Raw genomic sequence first — 15,457 nt, 5'->3', positions numbered from 1 at the left:
GTTTATTTTTAGGTTGGCAAGTAGCTGTTTTCTCTTGGTAAATGGCTTTATTCACTATGTGTCTGCCGAGGTTCAAACCTTCTTGGGTTTCTCTGCAGAGGGGAATAATAAATAGTACTAAATGATAAATATTAAATAATTGGCATAATAAATGGTCATAACTTCAAAGGCATAAACACTACTTTTCGAGTCCCGATACCACATAGGAAGCTCTGGAAATCTAGAAACGTAGGTTTTTTGAGAAATACATGTTGTATATGTTCAAACATTCCTAATGTGTTGCTTTGTTTATCTGTTTTATTATGCGAACATAGCCTTCAATAGAAAAAAAAATTGGGCAACTTAAAAAAAAAAAAAAAAACAAAACAAAACTAGGCAATGACTTTTTACTTTATGCAAGCCAAGAGATACCAAAGGAGAACCAAAACAACTCTGAAGATATTTCCTTCAAACAGCAATTAGAGCTAAGTGTAAGGATTCACAAAATTAGTTTTAATAACAAACATTATTCTGTAATAATGGACATATGGGCAGGCTAAGTCTGTTACATTTGTTTGGCAAATCTTGTCTTCCAAAGATCAGATCCTTGTTTTCTTGCAAGAAGTGATATGTTATTGGTTTCTATACCAACAAAAGCCTTATCCGTTTCATAGGAAAAGATGAAAGTCTGCAAAAGAATCCTGAAAGGCTGTTTCCCAATGCTCCAAACTGGTCACTGCAAATTCCTCCTTTCCATAGGTCTGCAGTAGACACAAGCAGCTGTGAGACCAGATTTCTAGTGAAGCATGACAAATACTAGAAGAGTTTCCGAACTGTGAGCTCAAATAGAACTGTATGATTATTTCCTTAGATTAGAGACCTAAGAATTACCCAATTGTGGGTGAAGATAATAAGTGATTAGCTATAGGTCATTTGACATACACAGTCCTGAGGAAGAGAGGAAAAACCCATCAGTATTGATATTGATACCGACATCAGCATCTGTATGCCTCTTAACTGTTTTTCAGCCAAAGAAAATGAGGTTTGTATTCTGCCTTTAATTTAACCATCACAACTTTTCAATGCTGCTGAGCGATTAAAATTAGGAAGAAACTGATTGGTGTCTTCTCTGTAGGGGGAGTGTTTCCGTTGAGTGATCTTAAGGGTTGAGCTACAGAGCATATGCTGGCTGACCACAATTAGGCACATTATGTTGCAGTTCTAGCTTGGACCTCCCAAAAATACGAAGGGGCAGGAGTGAGAAAGAAACCAGTTCAGAATGGTTGCAGGGACATAGGAAGAACCTCCAGATATTCCATAGGGGTTCTGAGGGACAGACAGCAGAAGATGACTTGCAATTAGATGCGTACATGAAGATAGAGTGTGAATCTGTAGGAGAGAGAGTGGGTTTTTTTAGCTGTGCCACTTGTGTAGGAAGTTCTGTCCAGTGACTGAAATCAATCTGCCATTGCTAGGCACTTGCACAGGTGAAAACACAGAGCTAAGTGATATTGTTTGTAAGAGAATTGGAAGTTACATCCTTTGACAGTCTTTCTGCACTGGTTTTAAATAGCTTTGCAGTCTTGTTACTTTCTTATGCCAGAACATGCATGTGTAATGCATTAAAAAATTCTTTATGAAAAATAACCTGTTACACACTTTACAACTTGTTACTAAAATAGATTGTCTAAATTTACTGTTGTTTAATGAGTTCATTCCTGTAGTTGACTTTTATAAGACCTCAGACTTGTATTGTTTGTTCAAAAATTGTTTTTCTGCCATACAGAAATTTCATCTGATTTGTTCTTCTATTCAGCCTTTCATTGAACAAATAAAGATTTTCTTGTTCTTTTTTATTATTATAGTATTTCTATCAACTGACTTCCTGAATTATTTTCAAATTGACATTAAAGGTTATGTAACAGTGCCTTGAAGGAAAAAATTTGTTTACCAGACTGAAGTTCACTTTTTCTCTTTTGCAATATATTTCTTAAAAGTTTCAGAGGAAACTTCACAGCAAAATCTATTTTTCTAGTGAAAGACTACTGTGCCTAATGCTTTTATCACGCTTGTCTTGTTTTACATTCTGATTTTATACTCTGTGGTCACTCAACAGTGTCATTGTTTTGCTTGAGCAGTAAGATGTGTAGCCACTGTATGTTTGATATATATCCAATAACAAGGAGAGTAGTTGTGAGTAGTGTGAATTGATAATATTGTACTTAAAATAATTCCAATAAATTTAACCATGAAAAATCCATAAAGTGGAGAGTGAATTTATGCCTGATGTCTTAGAGAAACAAAATCAGACTGTGTCTCTTTTTATTTCTCTATTCCCATAGATATTATTTTAGACCTAAACTGCTCATTTGCTTGAGTACCCAACTGTCTTTACCCCCATCTGTAACATTCTAGGTAGAAATTGCCAAAGACAAAGTGATGTCCGAGTAATTCTTTTCTAAATGCACATACGGCATCTGGCCTAGATTCTTCCCTTCTCATTTGGACATCTAAGTTAGGAATCTGTTGCCTCTGTTGTTCTTCTCTTCCAATAGAAGACAACAGTCTAAGTGGGATTTGAAATCTACCAGGGTAAATCCCAGACTCTGAGACAGTGTTAATTTTTCATAAAGCACAAGGTGTCAAAACATATTTAAAATGGTATTAGTCTTCCCATGAAGACAAATCTCCACACTTGGCTTGGAAATAGAAATATATACAAATTTTAAAGGAGACCTAAGAATCTTTCATTAGGCTGCCTTCTACTGTGATCACAAACAGATGTAATATGACGTTTTCTTAGTACATACTAATGCTGTCTCTACTGTGGTAAATAACACATCTCATCCTTGCTTATTGCCCTATGCGCCTGAAGAGCTCCAATGAGATTACATAATTAAAATGAACTACACAGCAGCAAATGTATACTCAGTACGCATTTTGGCAGTTTTGAATGTTTGTGATCATATGTTTCCCCCTAGCACAAGATAGTAAGATAGCTAGGCAGACCTTCGGGAGAGGACAGGGTACCATTAGCTGTATTTTTGCCACTTGGACCCTCTTGTACGGAAGTACCAATCTAGGCAAAAATATCACAGGTTAAAGCTAACTGCAACCAATAAACAGTCCCATCCTAAGCAGATGTAGGATGTGCATCCAGGATGACCTGCAGGACAGCTTACTGGAATAGAATAAAAGAGCAAAGCCACATGTTTGTAATACCATATACTTCTCTCTTGTCTTTTAAAAAACTTTGCCGTAGAAATTTAAAAGGCAGTATATAGAAAAGAGAGAGAGTAATAGCAGAGTGAGGCAAAGTTTGGAGTTCTTCCAAAAGAGAGGAGTAAGAGTATTTATATCCTTTGCTGTTGATGGTCATAGAATCTTCTAAATGCATGCATACTTCTGAAAACCATAAAGAGAAATAGAACAATACTATTTTAAAAAAAAAAAGAGTCGACAGCTCAAACAGATACAGTGGATTAGAAGAAAATCATCTTCACAGTGCAAATAAAGTAGCAGTGGCCTTTCCGTGTTGTTTAACAACTGTTGTTTCATCCCTTTAATTTACTGTTCCTGTGAATAAAGGGGCGATAATCATGTCCAGCATTTTAAAATACATTAGCTTATAAACTACTTGATAGATGGGTATCTACACCATTATTCTCAGCTCCCACCAAGACCATCAGAAGGAATAAGGTCATGCAGGTATTCTTTGAAGCTTAGGAAAGACTTTGTTTTTATGGTGATGTAGTTCTCTTGATGAGCTAATGTCAATTTGCCACGTAGCTCAACCATTGCGAGCAATTGCACAGCTGGGACTTGGGATGGTTCTAGGTTGAGGTGCAGTGGTCCTGCTCAGCAAGTGTCCATGCAAATCTCTGCGACCATTAGCTTTAATGATGCAGAAAAGAAGGAAAAGAACTACAAAAAACAATCAGGAAAATGCTTTGAAGAAAGAAATGCCAGAAGATATAACCGCCAATTCAGAAAAGTAGAGTGTATATTAAAGTTTTTACTGGCCTTTTTCCATCCAAATATGTATAGATATTACTGAGAAAATATGATGCAATTTGACACAGCCTGCTTTTGGAGAAGTAAATAAAAGCATTACTGTCAGATCAGTTAACTTGGGGAAACTAGCTTCCTGATCGATGTTTCTTATGTCAGGCTGGACAGAAGGAACTGCCATCATGAAGAAATAAAATACTATGGCTGGAAGCAGTTCAGGTGATTTTCACTTCTACCAAGACTCAGTTATTGCCAATGCAGGCATATGGACTAATGAATATTCCAAGTTGCTTCCAGTAACCCTTTAGACTTACACACCTTTGGAAGAGTTTTACATTGCTTGGCTGTTTTCTGGCATTGGTATTAAGTAACAAAAGTGTGTGCAGAGAAGGGAGAACAAGGTTTCTCCAAACTCACATTTTAGAAGGAATGACATCTGCTATTTCAGCTTGTATTGGTAATGGAGTACATCAGACCTAGTAAAGGATGACATGCTCATTGTTCATTCAACAGGAGCATAGACATTATGTCAAGTTATCTGTCTACTTTAGAGCAAAGGAAAGCCTGCATACAAAGAAAAAGGTCCTAGAAAATGGGGGGATAATGGGAAGAATTGTGGCTTTATAGAGAAGGAAAAGTTCTCTATTAGGTACTGTGCAGCCATCACTTCTGTGCAAAATTTTACCGCAGAAGACATGTGATGGTTTACTGCTGGATGAAATAGATATCAGACTTAGACAATGAGGCTAATAATTTTTCTGCCACATCCTAGATGTACAGTTACAACATACACTAGGTGACAGTTACACAGTTCATTAGGAAAAGCTCTTTGCACATCCTAATGTCCTTTTCTAAGATCATGCCTGCAATATGTACATTGAGTGACAGAAAACCAAACAAAACGGCAGTGGATTGTTTGACTTTTCCTTCAAATCTAGAGACTTTATGTACGCTTCTGCAAGATCACAGATACCCTGTATGAAAGCTGAATAATGTGCCTTTGATCTTGTCCTTGTAGTGACTCTTCTAAAAAAACGTGTATGGAAAGTATACTCTGTGATGTTGATCCATCACAGCACGGATAAACCATGCTACAGCTGAACCATGCTGCTGGCCATCCTCTCAGCAGATAGGTAAGGCAAGCAAGAGAGCATAACCTTCAGGAGAAGAGAGGAAAATGAAGGCGGACCTTAGGACATCGTTAAGTGGGCAGAAGGGCAGAAGTGACAGGATGTCAAGAAGAAGAGCCTGAGAGAACGGGCATGGACAAAGATGTGTGCCAAAGAAGCGTAAGGTGTTTGATGAATTCCTAGGGAGATAGGTGGCAAAAGCTGACATAGGTGGTGAATTCAAGCACACTTCCTTTAGAAAAGTGCTCCTCCCTGGTACCAGGCAAGCTCAGGAGTGCAAAAAGGAATAAACCAGGTAAGGCATCTAAGCAGCGCATCTCTCTCCAAGAGACATACGCGGCAGATACAGGAAAACCTGTCCTCCAGATCAGAGCCTGCTCTGTTCATTATTAAAGTTTGGAAAATGTCTGGAAAGAAATCTTTCAGGTGATTGATGTCTTAAGTCTTCATGTGTAAATTGGTTGATACATCAGTAAAGAATCAGCAGTAAATACATTAGCAGATACAAGTATAAATGATATAACGAGGAAGAGTCAGCATGGGAGTAGTGTCACCACACAAATCTGTAGGAGTTATTTGAAGGAATCAATAAACTTGTGGAAAGAGTGAAATGATGTACCTGGCCTTCAAAAATGTTTTGACAAGGTACTATACCAGTGATGTCTGAAAAGAGCAGGGGGAAAAGCAACAGGCCTATTGTAGACCAATAGCTGTTTTAACAAGAAACGAAGAAACATGCATAATGTTCAGCTTTCACAGTGTAAGGAGGGATCAATGCTAAGATCCATGTTTTTCAACAGGTTAATAAAAGCAAATAGGGTGCTTAGTCAGATGAGGAAGTTTGCTGATAGTTCCTAACTATGAATCTGAAAATGAGTTCTCATAATTGTGGAAGAATAACATTTTAAACAAGATTAAGTGGCAGATAACAGAAGTTGATAAAAGCAAAACAACAGCTAGTTGTTGTTAGGTTGTAATTTTCCCATGAGATGTCATTAAACTGAGAACTAACTGCTGCAGCATATTGTGAATATCAAAGATTAAAAAGTAATTATGTAAATTCACAAATGAAAAGTCTGCCAGTAAGAAGTACTGATTACAGCCTTTGTCTCAAGGACGGTCTGATCCAAGGATGGTTCAAATCGTGGCAGATATCCCTGAAGCATATCACTGTTTGCCTGCTGTTCTGTCACACCCTTTCCTGGCCATCTGCTAAGGGCTGCGAGCAGAAACATGCTGAATTTTTGGTTGTTCTCTCACTTATGCATTAATACTGCAATAATTATAGAATAACTGCATAATACTGATTTGTTTGTTTCAAGATTGTGTTTTATCACTGCATAGGACTAAAAAAGACTTGAGATCAAGCAAAACTGAGGTACACTTTGCTCATTTTTTAATTTTTCCCTATGAAAAACACCATCTAGCAATCATTTATGTACTTGATTGAGCCACCAGTGTTTTTACTAGTGTAAGTATGAGTCTTTAGCCATATTTGCTCTATGATTTCAGTGGGTTTTTCATGCAAAGGTAAGTGGTACACTAAATATTTCAGAAGAGACGGTTAAAATGCTATTGATCTTCTTTTCTTCAATTATCTTTCCTATGTTAGAAGGGCTGTATTAGGGGTACGTGGCCCCGAAGTCTATGCTTCTCATGTTGGTAGGTAGCCAGCTGCGGGGGTGGTTTGACCCTGGCCAACAACCAAACACCCACCCACACAGCTGCCCACTCACTCCGCTCCCCGGTGAGACCGGGAGGAAATGGAAGGCAGGCAAAAAGACTCTCAAATCAAGTCAGCGATACTGTTAATAGGGGAAGCAAAAGCTGTGTGTGCAAGCAAAGCGGAAAGAGGAATTCATTCGCGACCTGCCATTGGCAGGCAGATGTCCAAAGGCTTCCTGGGAAGCAGGGACCAGCGTGTCTAACAGCTGCTTGGGAAGACAAATGCCATAACCACAAGTGTCCCCCCCTTCCTCCTCCTTTCCCTGAGCTTTCATGGGTGAGAAGGATGCTGTATGGATGGAACATTCCTTTGGTCAGTTTGGGTCAGCTGTCCTGCCTAGGTGACCTCCCAAGGTCTTGTCCACCCCGAGTGTACTCCCTGGGGGAGCAGAGCAGGGAAGAGAAAGCCTTGGCGCTGTGCAGGCGCCGTTCAGCAGTGGCCAAAATACTGCTGTGTATTGACACTTCAGCCAAAATTCTGAAGCACAGCACTATACGGGCTGCTATGGAGGACATTAACTCCCTCCCGGCCAGACCCAGTACACCAGCGTCTTACAGTGACGAGCCTCCTTTGCAACGCTGGCCCTGAAGCAGACCACAAAATCTCTTCCTTCCCATATAACTCATAAACTTACAAAGCTTCTTGCTGTCCAAGTTAATTGATTCTGAATTTCTAGCAGCAGTCAAAACCCCAGTGGTCTAAGTAATGAGAACAAGTATTTAAGAAATACAATGAATATTCCTCCCCCTGAAAACACTGACCATGAAATTTATCATTCTTTCAGGCATAAGTCATTCAATATTTGGCAATAGGTAAGACAAACATGCTTCGTTTGGGATTTTACAGTTTTTCAAATAATCTGTATTTGCTACTGATAGTTTTCAAGATTTGGGGGATTTCTACAACTAAACACTTTTCGTCCAAGATGAAGCATAGATATAGTGGATTTAAGCCTGTTACTTGCTTTTTCATCTTTCTTCTACAAACCTTAGCAGAAGATTAAATATGATCTTCTGCTTTAAGTTTAGGGCCCAACTGGGAGATCGATCTGTGGTCCATCTTGCAATGCCGTATTTCCCAAGTACCTTCCTGCCAGTCAGTTGCACGGAAAAGAGCTAGATTATCATCTATATATGTGGGAGGGAATCAAGGAAAATAAAATTCTCATAATTCTGTGCTCCGCAGATGGGAATACAAGATTGTAATTTCCTTTAACAAAATTATGCATAAAAGTAAATTACCTCACGTTGCACAGTGCTTTGAAGATGTAAGTGGATTTTCCTATCTGATGATAATTAGATCACAGAAAAGGCACCTGAGGCAGTGGTGCAATATGTGTTTGGTCATCAGTTGCTTACTAGATCTTGGGCATCAAAAGATAAATTCAGGCTTGGAGCTGGGTGGTGTAACTCTAGAGATTCATTTGTCAATCCAATGATTTCAATGGCCATGGTAACCTATGTTTGAATATATTTATCCAGAAAAAAAAAGTATTGTTGTTTTGCATAAATCAGAGAAGAACTATTTCTGCAATTGCCAAAAAAGCCCACAAAAATTCACTTGTAAATAGAAGCAGGTCTTTCTCTTCTCACGCCTTGCCCCTGTGAGCCTGAATCTGAGTAACAGGTGACTCCCAACCTCTGAAGAGGTGGCACAATGCTGAGTGCTGCAAACTGTGCACTCCCAAACTGCAGGGACCAGCTGAGAAGTTACTTTGACAGGGTGAAGCCAGTCAAGAAATATGATATGGCACTTGATGTGAATTTGTCAGGAAATCATTTAAAGTGTTGGAAAACTAAAGGAGAAATACCAATGAAGGAAAACCTACATCCTGTTTATCAAAACCTGGTAACTGAAGTAAAAACGCTGCTTCTTTGTTATTACTGTAACAATAATAATGGTGAAGAAAAAGCTGATGAAATTTCACTTGCACATATACTGCCACCCAATTTCTCACTGAAACCATCTAATGTCACTTAAAGACTTGCTCATCATCATCTTTATCATTGAATGGAAGGAACCAGAGAAACAAACAAAAACACAGCCTAGGATGAGACGTGGTACAGTGATCTTAGTGAAAGAGAGCAGATAGAGATTGTTGCTGAGAAGACTACAGCAGAAAATATTTCTGGAAGCAGTCAATATTAACACAGCATTTGAAAAAAATCCTATAAGGAGAAGTGAGATTTCTGTACAGTGGTTTGGTGAATAAATTAAGATCCTCAAGGGGAAAGGTATATAAAGCACACCTTGCCTAAATTAAGGGCAATGGCAAAGCATCAACATACCTAACTAGGAGCATAAACAAGGTTTGTTATTTGCTTATCAATATACTAGTAAAATGGAATGGTTTTCTTTTTCTTTTGGGGTGATTTTTTTAATCACTGACATCCCCAACCACCCTACTTGTGAAAAAATGAGGTGCTGATCAATTTCGTTTTCCCTTTTTCTGGTGTCACACCTTAAGGCCAAGTACTCTAAAGAAAATCAACAATTTGCCCAAGTTATTAAGTGCCAGGCCATTTTTGAGAGCAAGTCTTTTCAGCAGTTCATAAAGTCTCAGTTGATCTAAAGGTACAGAACTGACACATCAGCAGAGTCAACCAACAAAAACCACGGTTATTCTATTCCCTCTGCTTTCACCACCAATTCTATACATCGGTGTCTATACTGATAGGTAACCCTTCAATCAAGGAAATCTTATGGTGACTTTCTAAAGACTTACGGTAAATTCAGTATGTAGAAAGAATAATATAAAGGTTGTCTGAACTAGAGTATCCTGGCACACTTCAGACACCCAGCAGCCTAACTTTTCCATCCATTTTCAGACAGTGAAAGAAATTGGGTGTTGGAATTTGCCATCGCTGTCATAATCTATGAAAACCCACATTGTGTGAGAAGTTCAGTCTCTGTGTCACTGAGCACTTATTTGGTTGCCACACAGCATTAGAAGAAGGTAATGAAGATACTGTTACCATGCGTCACTAGAGATATATTACTCTCTTCATTCCCTTAGGTATTGAATATTTGTTAGGAGTTTAGGGTTTTTTTTAGTTTTGTGGGATTTTTTTGTGTTTTTGTTTGTTTGTTTGTTTGTGTTGTTGTTTTGTGGTTTTGTTGTGTTTTTTTAAAGTAAAAATGGTTGAAAAAGGTGTTTTTCCCTTCTCAAGAGTACATTCATTTAGTTCAGCCCAGTTCTAAAACATCAGTGTCCAAAGAGCAGCAGTACACCATTAAGATTGCCGGCATTAGGCAGTTCAATGATATCAGTGGAAAGCAATTAGGTATTAATATTTTAAAAGCAAACGGAGACTGCAGAAGAGGCAATAATTACTCCGTAGCCACCTCTGCACCACCCCAGCTAGGAAAGTGTTTGTGCAAATCTCTTCTTTGGCCGGAAGGTGTCACTTTCCCACCGTCGTTTGCAGCCCTTTCAGGTCGAGGACGAGCCGGTGTCGGCCTGCGGTGCCCCGCGGTGTTTGGCCCCAGCGACTCCAGAGCACAGCTGCCCCCAGCACCGGGATGCCCCCAGCGCAGGGCCACCCACCGCCTGCACACAGACGGGCCTCTGACAGCGAAGGCGAAATGGCACTCACACTGCAAGCGTGCCCATCGTTTTCGGTTCTGATAGTTTTCTCTTTCATTTTCTGACCTGAGAATTACATAGTAAGCCCAATTTTCTATACCATTTTAGTACTCAGTTTTCGTTCTGCAAGCGTTCAGAGACTGCTGTTGACTTTGCGCGCACGCACGCACACACACACATCACAGGAGATATAGTGCTTGCTTTCTGTACAAAGAATTCAGTCACTTAAATTCCTGGATCATTTTATTTTGTTGTAAAAGACAAGAGACAGTGTTGCTCTTGGCAGCTAACAGATGTCAGGGAAGCGTGTGACCAAAGACAGCAATGCCACTGAGAAGCGAGCGGGATGTTAGAGAAGCACAACAGCGGCAGAGTGTTCTCAGACCAGAAGTTTTCTTTCCTGACCAGGCACTTAACTCAGCCTCCCCACTTAGCCATCTTTTCACCTTACTCCCTCTGCATTTTATGGAGAGACAGAGAGAAATGCCTCCAGTGGCAATTCAAATTTAAGATAGCCTTAAAATTGCCCTCTGTCTATAAAGCAGCCTGAGTTAAAGGACTTCTCGTTTGGCATCACAGTAAGATGCTGGACGTTAGCACTGTGATGAATCAGAACCATCTTTTCTTCGCTGGCCCTTTTAAACAAGGAAGGACAAGGATGCAAGGCTTGAAACATCAACTTACATCAGTCATAAAAGGTGCACACCTCTTTTTCCCTGGCAAGGCTCTACATGCTTCCACAACTTTTCCAGCATCACAGATTTTATCCAAAAGGAACATGGGTACTCAGCAGGAAACTGCAAGTACCAGATCTGAGCAAACTCCCTTGCAAATATTCTGGGGAGTAGCGGTTTTTAGATAGTCACCTTCTGCACCGCCTTCACACACTGTCCCTGTCAGATCCGATTAGAATCATTGTGAATACCAGCACTGTGTTATTCCAACATTATAACACACTGTCACTAGCCATGCTAGTTCATGATGTGCTGTGCTAATATAACAGACATGACCTTCCAGAATGGAGCTAACAAAGCATTAGGCAAAGCATACTCATTCTATAAAAGCAGAAATGTGTAGCATATACTGTACAATATATGCAGAAAAACTGCTACTTGGTATGCTTTCGCTCTTTATGATAACTAACAACAAAATGGCTCCCTATATTTCAATTTAGGAACAACAATAAACTTCTTTTGAGTACGCATGCTCCCGTCCAGTGTGTTAAAGAAAGTGTCAAATTCTTTCTCTGGCTCATACCTATATTAAAAGAATATCAGAGAGCTCTTGTAATTCGCTATTTATCTTAAGTAATCATAGAATGATAGAATGTGTTTGGTTGGAAGGGACCTTTAAAGGCTATCTAGTCCAACCCCCCTGCAGTAAGCAGGGACATCTTCAACTAGATCAGGTTGCTCAGAGCCTCATCCAGCCTGGCCTTGAATGTCTCCAGGGATGGGGCCTCCACCACCTCTCTGGGCAACCTGTTCCAGTGTCTCACCACCCTCATTGTAAAGAACTTCTCCCTAATGTCTAATGCTTTATGGAAATGTTAAAAGGTGTGGAAAATATACAAGGAAAGCATTGTCTTTATGCAGTATATTAAATATCAGGTTCTTATGATTTTTTTCTGGAGAGAACCATGTAATACCTCAAGCTTAGTTTAGTGTATCTATTTCCTAAGGTATGGTAGGTGAAGTCTGAAAAATATTAGCATAATCAAAATGTATTTTGACCCCACAGCATTCCGCCAGGGAGACTGTAAAACGAGAAAGCCACACACTCCTGAGGAACTCTCGGGAGCTTCTTCCTTTCCGAGAAAGACAGCAGCTCCAAGGGGCTGCCAAAACCTGGCCGCTCCGCAGCTCTCTAAGCTCACTGGAAGACAGACTGTGTTACTGTGTGTACAGTGCCTGGCATAATTTGCTGACAAATAGTGTACCATCATTATACCAATGTCTATCGTGTGAACTATGTAAGTGTTCTAGTTCGTTGGCTAAGCATGTGTTATTATTTGAAATAAATCTTGGTTATTTTAGCTTTATTCAAGCTTTTTCTTTTAGTCTGCAATATCTTTAGTTGTAAAACGTTTATGGAATTTTTTTAAAGTTTGCTTTATGAGCTTCTCTCAGTCCCTTGAGAGAAACACAATTCTTTTCTTATTTGAAAAAATTTTACACCAAATTTAAGTTTCTGAAAGAAATGAAGACACAGCGTGATGCTTTTTTTGAATACAGCTTTTGACTCAGTTTGGGACAACTGTCCTGGCTAAAGGTCAAAATATACTCTCTTCTGGCAAATAATCTAAAGGCTCTGCTCTTTTTCCTCTCTTTCCTCCAATTACAAACTCTCTTTCAGCCATCTCAATGGTCAAACCCACATAAAATTAACACAACAAAAGTGGTTGTCTTAACAATTTAGATAATTTATATGACTATCATTTTAGATAAAGAAAACTTTTATGTATAGCTAATATTGAAAACAAGCTAAAATACATACGGAATATGTGTTTTAAAAAAAGAAATGCATGTTATAAAGTGAATATTATAGGACCATATTTTGTTGTTAGCTGTGGAATATATTTGTATTTTGCTTCCTTTTATTCTACTAAAACCCAGGTTTGCCTGCCAAAGTCTTGTCTAGCTAAATATGTTGTTTGTAGAGTAAGCTCACTTACCTCCTGTTGGTCTCCCAGATCTAATCAGTTATTACTGCCTTTTATCGTATGTCTACACTGGGATTTTGTTTTTCACTGATGATTAGGCCAGGCGGAGGTTAATGAGGAACACAGCGTGCACAAAATGTGACCTTGCAAAGCTGTTTTATCCCCTAGCAGCTCACAGAAAACAGTCCTTTCTAGTTTGCAGCGAATCATTAATTTTAGCTGACAGACCTGAAGGCAGCGTAGATATTGGAGTGCAGCCTGCAAGCCACCTCTCTCTGCTGACTTAACCAATGAAATCACTCTGCTGCCTACTGTCTTCTCCAATTTACCAGCAGTTTAGGAAAACTCCTCCATGTCCCCAGAGACACCTTTTCAAAATGACCCAAGTCTTACAGCAGTATGTTTTTAAGGGACTCACAGCTGTCCAGCCTAATATGCAGGAACAGTAATTAATATTTTATGTGGTGCATCAGCAATTAAACAGGGAAATATCAAATTGGTAATGATTTATTGAAGAGAAGCTGAAGTTACTCACAGGCTTGAGTGGGGTTTTTTTTTGTACTGTTGTTTCTCTATGAGGAAATAGAAATTGGACAATGATTAAAGGACTTTCACCACCATTCTGTAGTAGACACCACTCTCACTTATTAGTCCTGATGTCTTATATTCTCTTCCTCAGTGTCCCACCAGGTATCATATTATTTGTTCAAAAGCTTTAATAAAATTACAACATTAATATGCATGAGACTCACTTCGGTTAGCACTGACAGCTGCAAGGAGTAGCATACATGGATTAAGCTGCATGATTGATAGCTTTCTCAATCCAAACAGATGAATCTGGAAAGAACGAACAAAGACGGGAAGTTGAAATATCGGAACAAGGACATTATTTTCTGACTGCAGAACTGAAGTAGCAAGATCAGAAGACAGAAATTAATTTCATAAAAAAGGGTGCAGGTAGAAATTTTCTAAGTTTACAGATGAAATTGTCTGTCTGTTTTTAAGATGTTTGTACTTCCATTTTGACATTATCTTTTCCAGTCCTTCAAAACTGGAGTTTTGTCTCCATGGGAAAGTTTATATTGTTTCAGTGTAGATAAGGCCGTAAGAACAGATATGTCTTGTTACAGGTCAGGAAGTAGAATTAGGTTGTGGACAGTGTCAATTTCCAAAGACAGAGGTTCCTTTTTCCAATTTGCTTCTGCCGAAATTAAACAGATGAGCTTAGTTTATATGTATGTCTGAGTTCATCTCACTGACAGTTCTTGCAGTTACGCATTTTGAATACGGTAGCAGCAGGTTTCCAAATACCACTGTCCTCAGTATTTCCTAGTAGAAAGCTTAATATGACCTATGTGGTGCAAGTGGTTCCTAACTCAGCATGATGAATTTTCCTGTGAATTTCTTTGAGGGATGTAATGTCAATGCTAAAAAGGAGACATTGCAACATGCAGTGCCTGTAGGTCTAAGCTTCCAGGTAGGCTCAGACTGCTGACTGCACCTTTGTAACAAATCCAGCAGAAGTAGTGACACCTGGAAGTGCTACTGTGTATGTGGTGGTGGGGGCATGCTGAGACACAACAGAAGTGCAACCATGAGGAGAAGCCCTTTCCTGCTCATCAGCCCATGTCCTGTGGCTCTGACTCTGTCCCTGTGGCCAGGTGGAAGGCTCATAAAAGTATAGATAGAAGGAAAAGAGGAGTTCTGGCTTGAATGATGATACACTTCTCTATGCAGGAAGGTGCAAAGAAAGGTGACAGAAACCAGTGAAAGGAGTCTCTGTATACTCTAGCCTTATAATGAGGAATGATGTTCTTAACCTTTACCTTAATAGAAAAAATTAATGTTATGCTTTTAAACCTTGTCTGTGATACACAGCTTTGTTTCTTAGGGAGATCAGGACATAAAGATATACCGTATCATTCTCAATGTGAATCCCAGTTTTTTGAGTGCCTGCAAATCTGCAAGACGTGCTTCTGCCAAGGTTCAAGGACTAAGGCTGACACAGGGTGCTGTCCTTGGGGAATTAAATTTTTCCTGAGAAGAGTTAACTAGAGTGAATTTGCAAATAAGAAGAAAATGGGAAGAGAGCCTAAAACTCTGGGCTTAGTCCCTGCAGTTAGGTAGGGTGCAGGCTGGTGCTCTGGCTGCGGTGACCTAGCTACCACAAATGGCATGGTCACACCTCTGGGATTCTGGCATGACCCTTCCTATCCCACTGGTGCTTTTCTGAGCTCTCAGCCAGCCCGTTCAGAGAGTTCATCCAGCAAAAAAAAAAAAATCAATCACTTGTTTTGCAAGGGCAGTTTTCTAAAAGTCTCTCTGTGAACTGACTCACAAGGGCATGGTCTCCAAAGTGGGGT

Source organism: Larus michahellis, chromosome Z (genome assembly GCF_964199755.1).
Source record: "Larus michahellis chromosome Z, bLarMic1.1, whole genome shotgun sequence".
NCBI lineage: Eukaryota > Metazoa > Chordata > Aves > Charadriiformes > Laridae > Larus > Larus michahellis.
This window is presented reverse-complemented; position numbering follows the sequence as displayed.